The 15,389-nt window shown below is 35.8% G+C and overlaps 1 long non-coding RNA gene and 1 pseudogene across 6 annotated transcripts; both read left to right on the top strand.

Annotated features, from left to right (window-relative positions):
• LOC145800332 (galactinol synthase 1-like) overlaps positions 1 to 15,389 on the top strand; it is a 102,001-nt pseudogene that overhangs the window by 62,921 nt on the left and 23,691 nt on the right.
• Positions 1,963 to 15,037, top strand: LOC114281869 (uncharacterized). 6 transcript variants are annotated; one of them, XR_014341969.1, is made up of 8 exons: positions 1,963 to 2,390; positions 10,538 to 10,629; positions 12,052 to 12,134; positions 12,550 to 12,571; positions 13,138 to 13,264; positions 13,884 to 13,973; positions 14,537 to 14,663; positions 14,772 to 15,037. It is a non-coding gene; the product is annotated as an uncharacterized LOC114281869 (long non-coding RNA). The 6 variants fall into 6 exon arrangements; XR_014341968.1 differs by having other exon boundaries at positions 12,550 to 12,978; XR_014341971.1 differs by having other exon boundaries at positions 14,537 to 15,037.

Here is a 15,389-nt window from a genome sequence, read left to right as displayed (position 1 = left end):
TGGTTTGTTCTTCGCTCGAGCGAGAGGTCTGTCGCTCGAGCGTGCTTCTGGTTACAGACCTGAGGGTTTGAGTTGTTGGCTCGAGCGAGCATTCCTTAGCTCGAGCGCACTTTTGAGTTTTTGGCTCGAGCGAGAACTTATTGGCTCGAGCGAGAGTTTTCTGTGTCTGGTCGCTCGAGCGACAAAGGCTTCGCTCGAGCGTGCGTGTTTTATATCAGCGGACAGTAGCGATTTTGAACTTCACTTTTTCACTTTCTTTTTTGATCAAACCCTAGATTCGAGACCCTCTCTCTCTAAACTTACACTCTCTCTAAGAATTAATCTCCCTAGAGTGTGAATCTAGCCTAGGGCCTTTGTTAAAAAGATAGAGGGCGTTGAGAGCTTTGATTTAATCTAAAAAAGTTTGGATTTGGAGCACGTTGATCTTCGAGTCTTTATCTCCTTTTTGGCTCAAACTTCGAGGTAGGGATATCCTACTCCTCTCTATGGACTTTGTCTTTAAATTTTAGTATTTTGAGATGTTGGGGTTGGTTTGGTAATTTGGTAAAAGTTTGGGGCTTTTGTGCAATTTTACAAAAGTTGGGGTTTTATTCATAATAAACCTAGATGCATGATTGGAGTAGAGAAATGGAATAAATGTTGAATCATTGATGAAAATGGGACTAAGGGTTGAAATGGTAATTATGGATAACAACCTAATTACATTGTTTAATTAATTGGGATAATTAATTGTGAGAAATGAGGAAATGAAATGTTGATTGAATATCCATTGTGCATTTATTTTCTGTTTAGAAATAACTGCTTTGGGCTATCGGTGGAGGATAGTCGTGATTGTTGTAGACAATGCATGATGATTAGGCAAACGGAAACTAATCAATGGAATGTGTCATGGAATTTGACGGTTGATAGAATACATTAACTGTATGTATTGAGTGATTGTATATAGAACCAATGTGTTTGTATACGTTATGTGTAAAGGAGGAGATGGGGGATGTACTCCACGGTTTAGGGGAAGATAGGGGATGTACCTCTAAACCGGATAGTGTTGGGAGAAGATAGGGGATGAACTCCGTAGATACAGCTCATATGCTTGTCTAAAGAAGTGAAGATAGAGCTTATATGCTTATCTTTGTGAAGTGTGGATATAGCTTATATGCTTATCTGTGGATATTGTGGTTATACATATCTGTTGTAGAATGTGGACATAGCTTATATGCTTATCTGAGAATGTGGATATTGTTGTTGTACATATCTGTTGAGAATGTGGTTAGTGCTTATATGCCTATCCGTTGAAAAAGGGAAAATGAAAAGTAACTTGGACTCATAAGTCGTATGACATAAATATGTGATTTATGTGAATGTATCAGTGTTGGCCATCTATCAATTGCTAATATTTTAGTCATTGTTCATGGTTGGTTTAGTGTATTTCTACTGGGCTATGGCTCACCCTATATGGGAATATCATTTTCAGGTACAGGTAGCATGCCACCTCCAAGGACATAGCTTGGGAGGCTAGAGGCGGGCACACTTTTGTTGATTTACTTTTGATGTATTACATGTAAATTCAAGCCAAGGGCTTAACGTGTATGAGTTAGTACTCTTTTGTTGTAACCAAGTGTTAACTTGGAAAGCTGTAAGCCCGTAGGGCATTTTGCTTTTGTTGTTAACATGTAATACTTTTGTAATGAAACTCTGTTGTAATAAAGATTGTGGTTATCTCATATGTCAATGAATGTCTTATTTGATGGGTTTAATGTTATCATTTTGAGGGCGTTACAGGTTTAATTTTCTGAAACTTGTTTAAATTTTTTTTTAAAAGACTAAAATTAGTTTCGTGAAGAAATTAAAAAAATTAAAAATATTTATTAATTTTATATAACTTTATAAAGGATATGAGTAATTTTTAAAAATTAAAAAGTCGATCCTATATATAAAGCATGAATGCTGGGTGTTGAAGTCCCAAAATGATGTTGTTTTGGGCCATAACTCCGGACAAAACGCTTTCACTTTCTCTCTATCGCACTATCTCTTCTCTCTCTCTCTCTCTCTCTCTCTCTCTCTCTCTCTCTCTCATGTCTCTGCAAAAACTCTTCAAACCCCTAGCTCTCGCTCTCCATCAGACCCCAAATCCCAAACCCTCCTCTCTCTTTTGCAAAAACTCTTCAACACCCTCACTCCCTCTCTCCATCAGACCCCAAATCCCAAAGCCAAACCCCAACTGGCATAACAATGAGTGAGGAGGAGAAGATGGACAAAGAAAATACATACAGGTAAAGCTCTGATCTGGAAGAAAAGAACAAAGAAAGAGAAGTCATGACGGAGAGAGAAAACGGTCGACAGGAGACAAAAGAGACGAACGCACGCAAAGAACACTTCCACCCTTCAACCAGGTTTGTAGATTCAAACTAGGGTTTTGATTTGGGGATTTTCACTAAAAAATCAAGGTTTTGATTGAGCAATTCAAAATTATGTAAAATTAGTGAACCTTAAGGAACTCTAGGTTCTTGAATTAATTCTGAAAGCATGTGATTATATTGTTTTAGATTGTGAATTTTTCTCTTTTTTTTTTATAAACTTCTTGAATCTGAGTTGGGAAAAATATCTCCAATGTCAATTGCTTATTGTGAAATTGGGTTCTCTAATGGGTAGAAGACAATTTTTTTTTTTTAAATTCGTTATTCTAAAACAATTGATGCTCTGTTACAAAAATTAGGATCCTTTAACTTAGTTGTGATTGTATAAAAAAAATCTTAAAAAAAAAAAAAAATCTTGAATCTAAAATTAGAGAACCCTAAGGGAATTCCAGGTTCTTGAACTAATTTTGAAAGCATGTGACTGTATAAAAATTAGTTTCTTGAATTAATTTTTTTTTTAAGTTCATTTTAATTTGCAGCGAGTTGAAAAATTAGCTTAAGTGGTTAATGCATGTTAGTTGAAAATTATGCTTCAATAGTTCCTGCTTATGAGTACATAATTTATTTGTTACTAATTTTCTTCACAAATCTGTCTCTCAAATTATTATTTCTATTGTGAAATTATTATGTTTCTTGTTGTAATTTGGACTTGGACAATTAGGGATTTAGATTATTGCCATTGATTGATTGCTGTAGCTCCATTTTAAAAAATAAATTGGTACAGACACACTTTGGTTATACCTTAATGGGACAGTTGTTTTGGATAAAATTAAAACCTAGATCACAAGTATTCTTGAAAGGGAAGATATGTACATTTAACAATATTTACTTGCCCTACATCTCTGATCCATTAAAAAGTTTAGCAATGAAACTCAAATCCATTTGCTTGGACTCAGCTAATAGTGTCCTTTCTCCTCATTATCTTATGTTATTCTCCATGAAGTTAGCCTGTGTATTTGTAACCACTTGATACATTCTCTTTTTTCAAGTTCTCTCTTCTTTCTTTTTTTAAAGCTTTGCATTAATAAATGGGTGGGGATTGTTGGGAAAATGCTTAAGCTCCAAACCTAAAAACCACTTCGTAAGCATGTGGTGTGTTAGTAATGGGCGCCCATGTGGCATGACCATTTGAACATAATTTGGATCTTATCCAAATAGGTTTTGAATTAAATTCAAACCTATTTAGGATAACCACTCAGGATATAGATATTATCAGTTTTAACTGATATGGATAAATAATATAATATAATATATATCTGATATATGGTTATGGGTAACTTAAAAAAGAAATAACGTAGTTTTTGTTTTAAACCCATAAACTGACTCTCTCCCAAGAAACAACGATCAAGTCATTTTGCACTGTGGTTTGTGTGGGTGATATTCACCATTGTAATATCACCCCACTGCTGGGATTGATTGATTATATTCTGGAAGCACGTGATTTATCCATGAGGTTTTAGATCGAATCAGGTATGATCTAAACATTTTATTCCGCTGCAAGTTTTGTGATCTTTGATTTACATTGGTATCAGAGCCATTGATGAGTATTTTCGTGCTTTCTTTTATCATGGGTATATTTATAAAAGATGTGGAGATCCAAAATATTTCATTTTTATGATCATTAATGTCTTTTTTAAGACCATAAACGGTTTTATTTTGAAAAAAGGAGTCCGGCAGTATAAAAATCGGACCAGAAAAAACCCGGGAAGGCGGCGCGTGTATCACACGCGCTGTATGACGCCTCCCAGCGGTGCCACGTGCCACCACGCGCAGCCACGCGCCACCACGCACCGGATGCCCTGCTGACGCGCCTGCACGCGCCATCACGCGCGCGTCGGCGGCGCTGTCCACGCACGCGCGCCGCGTGCTGGAGCCGAGCGCCGAGCCGCCCCTTAAGCCGACTCGCACCGAGTTGCGCTGAGCGGCGCCGAGCCGAGCCGAGCCGTTTTTTCCCCCTGGCTTGGCTCTAAGGCTCTGTTTGTTTGTTTTTTAATTCTGAATTGCGTTAATTGGCCATAATTTATTCGTTATAGTTTTGTTTTAAGCATGGTTGGTACCCTTAGACTCAGAATTAATTTTTCTATATTCTGTAAAATTTTGAAAATTTTACAAAAATATGTAATATTTTTCCTGTGTTAATAATGCATTTTTTTTGCTTTAAAATGATTCTGGTATTGCATAATTAATTTTCTGGGGTTGAAATTTTTATTGTGGGCTTCTGAAATGTTTTACTATCTACTGGTAATATTGTTTCAGTTTATCAGTTTCTGGATTTTTTATTTCTAATTTTATGTGTGTTTATTAGTTATTTAAAATTCCAGAATATTTCAGAAAAATTCCAGAAAATTTCAGGATGATGTACTTTAATTATGGCATAATCTGAATATTGAATACAACATATTTTTTTTTGGATTTGTAATATGTTGTAATTACAAAAGCATGATTATTTATTTATTTATTAGAATTCCATTATTAAATAAATATAGCATGAGTTATTTGTAGATTTACATTAAGATGCTATTGTATGAAATTTATCATGCTTTGTATATGCCATAGTCAGTGGGAGGTTATTCGGTTGAGAGAAATCTTTGTAGATTAACTCCCGAAAACCAATATTTTTGCGCATAAATTAAACTAAATTTTGGATAATTGTCACTTGTGGCGCAAGAGATGATTACGAGCATAGCGGATTTTCGATCTTGCGACTTGTGTAATATTGTCACTATTTAATTTAGATTTTTGCGGCAAAATTATATTATGCTAATCAAATTAATCCCAATGCGAATTTCTCTCTAAATTGATTTAGCTTATGGAAGTTAATTTGGTTGACCTAAACTTAGTAGAGATGTTCAAATGTGAACAAACTAATCCCATTCTTTAGATGAGCGAAAGTCTTGGAGACTTTAGGTCAAACCTTAATTGAGCCAAAGTAAGGAAACATGACTCAAAGTCGCCGTGTTTTTGTTGCCTTGTTTGGCACAATAAAAACTAATGTGTGCGCTATAGTTAGCGGCACGCTACATAGTTTTGGTTGGCGAGTTTTGGAGTTATGAAATTAGTAAGCCCTCAATAGATCTGTATATGATCTTGACTAATGAGCTGCGCGGATTGACTTTGTAATTTGACTTGTAAATAATGTTACATCATTGGATGAAGTAACATTCAAGAGTCACGTCATCCGAGAAATGCGAGCTTAAATAAATTAGTCATTAAGTGTAAGACGAGTAGCCAGTACGAGCAGTGTTTTGCTCTCTACCCAATTATTGGGAGTGGATTGAGCGAAATTTCATGCACTATAATAGTGTGCGTTGAAATATCACGTGAAGTTAAAAGATTAGCGCTTAGAAGCTGCAAAATCTATTAACACTGAGTGAAAAGATTAGCGCTTAGTGGCTGCAAAATCTATTAGCATTGCCAACTTGTCTAAGTGTGGACACTTACTGTTTCCACACTTGAGTGTGAAACATGGATGAGGTGCTTCTTTGTGTGATTCCTTTACTAGGCTAACGTTTTGAATAACATTTACCACTAAGCGCAAACGTTGCAGCATAGTAATGAAAAGGTTAAGGCTGACAAGGTTGTTATGACTCTAAGAATTTAACGCATCGCTTGTAAGAGCATTGTGTTGAATTAGACTCTTTAGCCTAATTCGCGCTTAAGTTACTTCAGGAGCTATCATAGTTGATAGCTTATTCTCTCCTTCTTGTGGATAGTAGAATTAATTGCAAGTAACTATGAAGCGAGAAATAGAGATGGCAACAGGAGTATCGTCATCTTTCAACTAGATGTATTAAAGTGTATGGAGAATAAAATTGACTTGAAGGTGCAGGGGATTAGCACTTACTAGTTAAATTTGCGACTTAGGCGTAGTTGATATCTCCATGACATCCTTTTTATGATCTAGTGAATATGACTTAGTCGTGAGTCATTACCTAGTTGGGCCTAAACCTTTAAAACTTGTCTTCGAGAACTCACACATTAAGATGATTGGAATTAGTTTATGACATTGGTCATGAACCAGTGGCTTATTATACTTAATCACATTAATGAGATGATGACATGATGGTTTGAGTAGGCCTTCTCGGGCCCACTCGCTTATGACATCCTGCTCTCATGTGAATGTGTAACTTTGTTCGCAATGGGTGCGCACAAGTAAGTAGGAAAGCCGCAGAAGGTCATTTGTTTTGGCGCATTTAGTCCACTATGATATTTTGTGACTAGATATGTGTGAGGGTATGATAGCTAAGCCTCAATCTCGACACATTTATAGATTACGATACGCATCTGAGTCAAGACTATTTGATCTCCCATAAGTCAAAAGTTTTGAGATGATTTTTGACATTGCACATATGAGGTCGAGATCAATTAGATAAGAGTTTTTTGTGCTTTTAGTTTTGACCAAGGTGGCGAGTATCTATTTGAGTTATTTTTTCAGAAAAACTCTGTGAAGAGAGTTGGATGCTTAGAAAATTGATTATTCCTAGTACTCAACAACACACTGGTGTAGTAGAGATAAGGAATTAAATATTGTTAATGTTAGGTAGATAATGGCGCAAAATGTTTCCCAATTGGGAATTGCACTAGTTTGTTGCCTATATCCCTAACTAAGTGCCCTCCATATCAGATTTTACACTCCATTTTGAGTAATGGGTTAGCAGAGAGCCATCTATGGGCGATCTGTAACCATTAAGCAGCTTATCTTTATTCTACTTCTCATAAGATTGTGAAGTTAAGACCTAGGGTTCTATAGCGCATTATTGTATGCTGTCTTGTAAACACAAAGGGTCGTGTGGCGCATTATTGTATGCGGTCATGCAAACCCTCCGGGTCATGTGCATATAGGTAAGCAGCTTTGTGGTAGTGTAACTAAGTCACATAAAGTTTTATTAGTAAAGGTGACGTGAATAGAGTTTTTGGAACTCTATAAGATGGAGAATTCCAAGCATAGCGCTCTATGTAGCCTAGTTGAGAATGGAAAGAAATTTCTAATATCCTAGGGACAGTGGGAGCGATGTGTCTACTAATGGATTACTCCATTAGAGCAGAATACTCTACATTCTTAGTTGCGTGGTAGCAAATGTGAAAATTTTCCACGTCATCACTGGGTGATTGAGAGGGAAACATTCATGATTACTCCGCAAGATGATAAAGAGCCTAGGATAATGCCAAAGGCTCTAGTCCCCTGTTTTTAAAAAGTGGATCCATGTTGCGCAGTTTAAGACAAAGTCTTTGAGGATTAACCATTTTTTATAATTGGTTGACTTTCCATTATGACGCAAAACTGTTATAAAGTTATGCGTAATTTGGATAGTCATTGTTGAGGCATAAGGCTCGCTAGATACCGAATGGTCGCACCATTGAGGAAAGTGTAGACCATGAGAAGACTTCCTCCTGGGGAGTGAGGTTATTTTGACTTAGGCTATAATTGACATAAGTTCGGAACATTGATTTGTGGACATTGTGACCCGATTTCTCATTAGAGAATTGGATAAGTAGATCCGTAGGGATTTACCTTCTGCTTTTATGGTAAAAAGTTAGGAGCGCAAAAAGGTTGCTAGTTCCAATAAATCTTTTACAGCCTAAAGCAGTTATCCAAACAGTGGTTCTTAGATTTCGTCAAGCCATGATAGGGCAACGATGATCGATGAAGACCACTGAGGCATGATCAATGGTCCAAAAGAAGTTTTTCCTTACTTAGTCATTATGAGCCAGGAATTTATAAGGTTGTCGCCACCTAGGGTGGGCAGTCCTCCATTTTAGATATGATGGACATGGGTGATGTAATTCATATGCTCGGATGTACGATCCTTAGGGATTGTTTTAAGAAAATTCTCGGTCTGTCTTCGATGACTTACATAGAGAATATCTTAGAATGATTCTAGATGCAAAATTGCAAATCCATTGACTTACCTATCGGTAAAAGCCAGAGCCTTAGCTATTGAGTGAATCCTCAGATTATCTTTGGGAGAAACAGATGACCTATATTCCTTGATCTTTTCTTTGTTGTGGGAGCCTAAAGTACGCTATGTGGGCGTATTCGGCATGATAAGTGTTATCTTTGATAAATGGTTAACTGAGTTGTTCAGACTTTGACCTTGCTCATTAGACTGTGGATAAAATGCTTTATTAGAAGCATATTAATTTGCTCATTGTAAAATTCAATGCGCTGGTTGGGCGCATCTGCGCTAGTTGGGCGCATTAAGAATGAACGCAAATTGGTCACCAAAAATATCTTTAGAGAGGTTATTGCGCAAGAGGTAGTGATCTTAAATCATTTCATGTGAGGCGCACATGGTGGATTCCGTTGTATATACTTATCGCAAGAGGTGCTGATATGGCTTATGTTTGGAATCCATAATTGCGCAAGCTGTGGTCATTTTTTTTAAATCGATCACTTATTTTGAGATGATGGGATGTTGACACTATTATGGTTTGTGTCATAATGATTAGCAGATGATGATGTCAGCAGGCAAGATTGGCTCACTCACACGAGCAATCGCCCTTGGCGCTTGGGAGCGAGCAAGGATGAGACTGGTGGTTTATTTTATTCGGAGCCAAGAGAGGCTTAAATCATCCACTATGTATGTCGCCTTGGTTATAACCAAGATGAGGTCGTGTTAAGGACCAAACATGGATGTTAGTACCCACTTTCCATGTTATGCCTGTTATGATTAGCCAGATGCGAGATCTCATTTGGCGCCTAGAAGGCGAGCAAATAGAGAATTCGGGTTAGGCGCTAGAAAACGACTAGACTAATATCTGTACGGTGTATCGAGTATGACATCACTCTTTATGGAAGAGTTACTCCACCGTAGCATGTATTCATACTATATGTGCTTGGCGACCGAGTAATGAGGTGAGAGAATGGATCCCTGCTTCCTCACTGTGTGAGTCTTACGTGTCATTATTGATATGACTTTCATTTATGTACCCTTTTGTGACTTTTGACTATGTCATAAGGTAAGGGGTTGATGTTCTGCTACTTTGGTATGTTGCCTGCGGTCATGCATGATTCGGCCTTAAGGGACATCACTGGGAAAGCGGTCAATCCTAAACTAAATGGCATGAGTGCAAAGGGAAGATCATCTAGTATTACACCACTGTTGTATATTCACTGCCGGCAACTCACATCGCTCTGTATGAGAGACGAATTGAGTGTGAATATATTGCAAGAATTGAGAGGGTCAAACATGCTCTTTTTTGAGGGATTAGAGATGTTTTTTGGACCGGTGTAATTAGATGGGTCTGGGGTATATGAGACACTATTTCTGTTCTTTTTGGGTTGATGTCTCTATGCTGGCTCATTTTGAGTTTCTAGTATAGAGCTCCCACATGCAGGTGTTCTCAGCAGTCGCACGGTGCAGTGGCTAGTATGAGATTGTTTATTTTTGGGAGATTGAGACAGAGATGTGGCAGTGTCATGCCAACTCATGTGCGAGTGGGAGATGTTAGTAATGGGCGCCCATGTGGCATGACCATTTGAACATAATTTGGATCTTATCCAAATAGGTTTTGAATTAAATTCAAACCTATTTAGGATAACCACTCAGGATATAGATATTATCAGTTTTAACTGATATGGATAAATAATATAATATAATATATATCTGATATATGGTTATGGGTAACTTAAAAAAGAAATAACGTAGTTTTTGTTTTAAACCCATAAACTGACTCTCTCCCAAGAAACAACGATCAAGTCATTTTGCACTGTGGTTTGTGTGGGTGATATTCACCATTGTAATATCACCCCACTGCTGGGATTGATTGATTATATTCTGGAAGCACGTGATTTATCCATGAGGTTTTAGATCGAATCAGGTATGATCTAAACATTTTATTCCGCTGCAAGTTTTGTGATCTTTGATTGGTTGTAAAACAGAGTCAGTAAGGAAGGTCTGAAGATGAAATTTCATGGTCAAATTCAACTTGGTCTGCTTGGCTGACTATATCATAAATGTTCATATTGTCACTTCTTTCAGCTCTCAACTAGGTGGATGAAAAATGTTTATCTTTAGCAAAGTTCTTTTTTCTTTAAAATTTACAGAGATATGGAAGCCTTTTCTTATAATAATGTTTTCTTTTCTATTATTTTTCTTACTTGGTTTCTTGTGGTTTAACAGGTCATAGGGAATTACTAGTTGCAATTCATTTCAACGAACCTGGATGGCAATGGTCAGGATGCTTTTTACCAGATCATCTGGGTGATACTCAGGTGAAAATGCAGAATCATGTTTCTGGTGCAGTCAGTATGATACGTATAATTACCACATTATGTTGAATTAGCATGAGTTAGTGCCTATTTTATTTTATTTTTTTAGCTCGCATCTTTTAAGGCATTGTTTTGTGAATATACTTGTTTAGTGTTTACCCTTTCAAGTATTTTATGCCACCAATTTTGGTTTTTAATTCTTGTGACATATTGCATTTTAACTAATCGTTTTTCTCTTCGCTTTGTTTTAAGAGTATTGCTCAAAATTTTCTTGAAAACACTCTAGGAAAGGAAGCCAAATTTTGATGTTACCCACTGGAATTAATATAGAGCAATTTTTTAAAATTAAACTTTAACCCAAGAAAAAAATAAACAGATTATTTTTTGGGGAGATTTACCAATAAATGCCAAATGTTAAACTTATGAACCAATTGGTCCCGAGTTTTTTCTAATAAACCGTTTAGTCCTTGGATACTTTGAAGGACCTTAATGCCCTCATTTAGATGTTATTAGATGCATGCTCTTTATGATGGTGTGTCACGTGACACACACAATATGTCACGTGACACACACAATGGGTGCCACACATCAACAAAGTACACCAAGACTTTTTATGAGGGTGTGTCATGCGACACACACAATATGTCACGTGACACACATAGTGGGTGTCACACATCAACAAAGTACACTAAGGCTCTTTATGCTTTTTGCCTTGGAGTGTCACGTGACACACACATTGGGTGTCACATATCAACAAACTAAGGCTCTTTATGCTTTTTGCTTTGGAATGATGTATGTCACGTGACACACACAATGGGTGCCACACATCAACAAAGTACACTAAGGCTCTTTATGCTTTTTTCCTTGGAATGATGTATGTCACGTGACACACACACGGAAGGGTATAATTGACCACTCAGTGTTACCAAACAAAGGAAATAGGATCAACTGGTAAGATATTTCCCCACTAATAGGACTAATCAGAACAATAGAAATAACTTTAGGACCAATCGGTAAAACTGTTTGTGTGATAGGATTTATTGGTAAATATCCCTTATTTTTTTCTGTAGCTTAATGACAAAACAAAATTGTGGGTTTGAAACGTAGAAAGAGCCTCTCTGCACATGGTGCATTTGACCCCTTTCCCAAATCCTGCAAAGGTGGCAGCCTCTTGCACTGGGCTGCCCTTTTTAATTGACAACACAAAGTTTTCCCAAGCTTCACAATTAAATACCCTTCGAAATGAGTGCATTCAGCAGAGAAACCTTCAATGTATAGAAACTTCAAAAACGAAATAAAATATCTAGTAACTATTATTCTTTGATATCAAGGATTTGTAGGGAACATGCTTTATTTTTTGCCTAATGATTTTAATGTTTGTGGTGGATAACATGTTTTATGTTCTATTCATATTTTATATCTTAGTGACGGAAAGCTCGATATAGTTGTTCCCTAATTTGTTCACTACATGGAAGTCCTTGAAGGTTCTAATAGAGATAAAATGCCAGGTATAACTTGTTATTGGTTCTATGTGAAAAACTAGAGTTGGAATATGAATTTTCCTTCTTATTGTATTATGTTAAATTAGAAGCATTTAACTCACTATTTTCTAGTCTAGTGAGAACTTAGAAGTACAAGAGCATGATGAACTTAAGGTTTTCATGTTTTTAAAATCATTAATCACTAAGGTTTTAAATCGTGGTATTAGGACACATAATGGTAATGGTTCCAAACAATATGCATATTGTTCTGTGAATCAACCTTATTCTGGTCTTTGCATCTCCAGGTAGGAAGTTACATGCAAATGCAGAAGATGATTCTGATGAAAATTTAAAAGTTTACATTATGATATATGTTTTGAGTTCTCAATATTCTTTCACAAACTAAGCTTCAGTTGTTTTGCTTTCTTAAAATGTTTTGCAGGGTATGAAGCTTCAAATATGAGGTATGCTAAATTGTTACTATTATCTGTTGTTAAATGAGTGTTCTCTCTCTATCATTCAATTGAAAAAACAAATTTGAATTTTAGAAATGAGGGACCATGATCAATCTTCAATTAATAGTAGTGCATCTATCAGAGTTCTCGCATAGATTGGTTGCCTAGTTATTTGTTTTTTCTTGGTCTCTGGAAACTCCAATCTTGTATGTTATCTTGTGTGAAACAATTTTAATTAAATTGAAGAGTAATAACATGTTTCAACCTTGCCCCAAAAGATCAAATACAACAAAAATCCTACTCTCTATAACTGATATTACTAATTCATAATTTACTCACAGCTAAGACTGTTCATTTATATGCCAAACAATATCACTCAAGAAATGCTGATAACCCAGGTGCAGCAATTGTACAAGGTTGGCCTACTTTGTTCTGTTGTATCTTGTAACTGCCCTATTTTAGTGTCATTAACTTCGACCAACACAAAGAAATATATTTGCAAAGAGCTTCACTAATTGCATCATTATCTCTTGTAATTTAGTTGAAGTAACATTTTGCATTTTATCATTTTAAAGGAAACTTGCAGACAAAGTGGCAGCCGAGGGATTTCTAGTAGTGGTTCCTGATTTCTTCTATGGTGAACCTTTCGATCTTAATAACCCTAATATGGACTGGGAATCATAGAGAAAGGCTCATGGCATGGTTAGTTTCTAGTTTCACTACCCTTTATCTAAAAGTCGGTCATCAAAATTGGCATGCTAGTTTCAAAGATTAAAGAAGTGATAGCAAACAGTTTTTCTCTATTTCAACATCAAAAGGTTCCAAATTGTCATCATGTATAATTTTTAAAATTTTCAGGGTTGTCCTGTTGAGATAAGACTAAAACCAAAATTTTTTGACATGATTAAAATAAAATTAAAAAAAAGTAAAGTAAAGAAAAAAAATAAAACAGTAAGGATCAACTTTAGGCGGATAGATTCATCACTAAAATGCTATGAGAAGCATATTGATCCTATTAGAACACAAGTGGTTTGGAAAGAAAGAATTTTTTCTTCAACAATTCAATTAGCTATGCTAATGTGAACTTTCTGCATTCCAAGACAAAGGGTTTGAAGATGCCAAGCCAGTAATTTCTGCTTTACGAAGCAAAGGAGTCACTTCAATAGGGGCTACAAGTTTTTGCTGGGGTGGTCAGATATTTATATTGCTTTTTACATGAAATAAGCTATGAAACTTGACATATTTGAATTGGGCTGCTCTTCACCTACGAGTCATGGACTTGGCTGCTAAGATTATGGGTTATTTTTTACGTTTGACTCAGGGGTGGTAGTTGTAAAACTAGCAAGGACCGATGAAATTCAGACTGCAGTGGTTTTGCATCCCGGTCGTATCACAAAAGATGAAATCAAAGGTAAATTTCACACTTCTCAAGCTCATAACATGTATGTGTGTGTGTGTGTGTGTGTGTGACTGATAGCTTGTTCTTACAAAGGTTAAGTGCCCGATTTCAATATTGGGAACCGAGGTTTTTGTGAGACATCGGTGCATTCTGTACTTGTAGGGTTTTTGTTAGGCATTTTATGAGACCATAAATTCTTGTATCTTCAAAGACTCCCTCGGGCGGCCCCGCGGGGGGGGGGGGGGTTGAAGAATTTTTTAAGCTTATAATGTGATAGATGCAGATTAAATTAAACAAAGAAAGAAGATTTATAAAGTGACTTATTCTTTAAGCTTATAATATGATAAATGGATATTAAATTAAACAGAGGAAAGAAGATCCTATCCATTCGTGATAGAGGTATAGGTAAGACAAAGGAGGATTTGATCAAGAACTTGGAAACAATAGCTAAATTTGGAACTTTAGGTATTTTATTTTATCAATAAGGGTAAGTGTTTTACTGGTACAATGTGAACTTCTTCCTTGGGGGGAGTTAATAATTAATGGTCTGTAATTGAATTTATTCTATTATACAGCGTTTGAGGAGAAAATGCAGACAAGTGGAGACCTTAATCTCATTGGGCAGTTTGGTGTTGGGTTCTACTCTGTTTATCTTGTTGCTGACTATGTTATAGTCATCAGCAAACATAATGAAGATAAACAGTATGCCTCTGAATTCATATCCTTTTTCTAGTGAACATGGGTAGTTGTTCTTACAGTCGAAAATTTAACAAATGTAACTGTGGATGCATCTAATTTGTTGTCTTTCAGGTATGTTTGGCAATCAAAGGCTGATAGGGCATTTGCAAATTCTAAGGATATATGGAATGAACCACTTGGCCATGGATTTGTTACGTTTGGTTTATAATTTTGGATTTATTGATTCTATATATATATTTAGTTTTATGACTTTAAAATATCTAGTCATACATTGAAGATTTTCATTTTGGATTTATTGATTCTATGTATATGTCATATTTATATATGGTAATACCAACATTTTATACTAGTAACAATCAAAGTCGTTATTCCTTTTCTATTGATGTAGGGGATGAAGAGTCAGTGTGATGAGAAAATGTCTGATTTTATCTTTTTTAAGACAAGAACAGTCTCTACAAAAAATAGTAAGTTTATTCATATGTTTCTAGTGGTTTTTGAATTAATTTGTGTTTTTATTTTTCAAGTCAGAAATTTTTTGGAGAGATGCAAAATATGGTCAAAGAATTCAAGAACTTAGTTTTTTCAAGTTTTTTTTTTCATTTTTTAATATATGTAATCACTGTTAAAAACTTTTTATTAATTCTTTTGTATATACTTTTGAACATTTAACTTTCATTTATGAAATATATGACATTATTCCATTCAATATATGATTGTGATTCAAAATAT

Source organism: Camellia sinensis, chromosome 10, assembly GCF_055761805.1.
Source record: "Camellia sinensis isolate YWXY chromosome 10, ASM5576180v1, whole genome shotgun sequence".
Lineage (NCBI taxonomy): Eukaryota > Viridiplantae > Streptophyta > Magnoliopsida > Ericales > Theaceae > Camellia > Camellia sinensis.
This window is presented reverse-complemented; position numbering and strand designations above follow the sequence as displayed.